Genomic DNA, 1,546 nt, shown 5'->3' with positions numbered 1-1,546 from the left:
AAACAGTAGCCCAGAGACATCCATCACGGTGAATATAGAAACCAGTTTGAAGAAGCACAGTGAGCCAGTTGTTTAGAAGGACCTGCTGCACCTACCCGCAGCTGAAGAGGGGATGCTGACATCCAGACCTAGCTTTTAAAAAACAAATCCTTTAGAAACATAATAGGATGCTCAAGTGATCGGGAGTTCAGCCTCAGAGCTTCTATTGTGGAGGTGTCCAATACCCAGGTATGTGGGGTTCTCATGTAGGCCGCTGAAATTCTGTAGCCCACCTCAGAGCACAGGGCACTTCCTAGGACATCTGCAGCTCAGCTCTTCACTGTAGAGGTTATAATGTCAGTCTTTGTCTCTCATGAATGCGCTGACTTTCGCCAATCAGACTCCTCCTTGGACAGGTTATCTGATCAGCATGGCTGAATTCAGTGAGCCATTGATAGGGCTTCAACTTTACCATTGCTGTTTCGGGGGTTTCTGATCAACAAGCACAATGACGTACATGGAGACTCAAGCAGGGGCATGACTGAAGTGGCAGAGGACTATGATGTTCTGTCTCACAATGATGCCACACCCAGACCATTCCAAGCTCCCAGCTCTCATGTCTTCCCATGCGGCCAGGTCGTCACTACTGGTGGAAAAGTACAACCTCAAGCAAGGCCATCTGATGCCAATGCTCATGGAGGTGGCGAGTCACCTGAATCTCAGGTTACCCGTGTGGAAACTCAGCTGCCGGCCACCTCACAGCCTCCAGTTATGGACGTAGTAGCACATCATAGAAGCACTAGAGTACCACCACTTACTGCAGACTCACATACACCTGGGCAAAGGACTGTGGTGGCAAGTAGTGACATGACACTCACAGTTATTGATAGAAAAGAAAATGTTCGCCTTGTATTTTCAGTCTTCCCATACAGTTTAATTTGTGTCGCTGGAGAAAGCAATGTGTAACTGCAGAGGGGTGACGTGCCTTCACAAGGGAAGATGATATTCGGAGTACAGAAAATGTTTATTTATTCAAGGACGAAGGGGAGACTGAAATGGGAAATGCTCAGGGAGAAGGTATCCTGTTCCAAGGTCTACTGAATCAGCATATGGAAGAGCCAAGGGCTTGCTCCACCGCATCCTCTGCTTCTTCAGGCTCCACTGTGAGCCTCTCCACCTATTCAGAGTGCTCTTGCTCCAGGGGCTTCACATGGAAGGCTCTTTGAATACAAAAGTTGTGGAGAATGCAGCAGACCACGATAATTCTTGCAACTTTGCCTGGGTTGTACTAATGGACGCTCCCCGGCATATTAAGGTACCAGAAGCATTGCCTCAACATGCCAGTGATGTGCAGGCATGCACTTTATTGTATCAGCTCCACTGGTAACTGCAGAAGAATCGTGACCAAGGCTTCAACATGTAACTCTGATCACTCAGCAGCCGACCCTTGACTTGCTGGGTATCAGCAAACAATAGAGACATGGTGAATGGCACAAAACAAAGGCATCATGACTGCTTACCTTCTTGGCTCTGTGCTAAAGGTCTCACACAAGATGAACATTGATCG

The 1,546-nt window shown here is 47.9% G+C and overlaps 1 pseudogene; it reads right to left on the bottom strand.

Annotated features, from left to right (window-relative positions):
* LOC137332234 (protein FAM200A-like) overlaps positions 1-24 on the bottom strand; it is a 4,648-nt pseudogene extending 4,624 nt beyond the window's left edge.
* Positions 25-1,546: the final 1,522 nt, after the last annotated feature.

The sequence above is a fragment of the Heptranchias perlo genome, chromosome 14, assembly GCF_035084215.1.
Source record: "Heptranchias perlo isolate sHepPer1 chromosome 14, sHepPer1.hap1, whole genome shotgun sequence".
In the NCBI taxonomy this organism is placed as follows: Eukaryota; Metazoa; Chordata; class Chondrichthyes; order Hexanchiformes; family Hexanchidae; genus Heptranchias; species Heptranchias perlo.
This window is presented reverse-complemented; position numbering and strand designations above follow the sequence as displayed.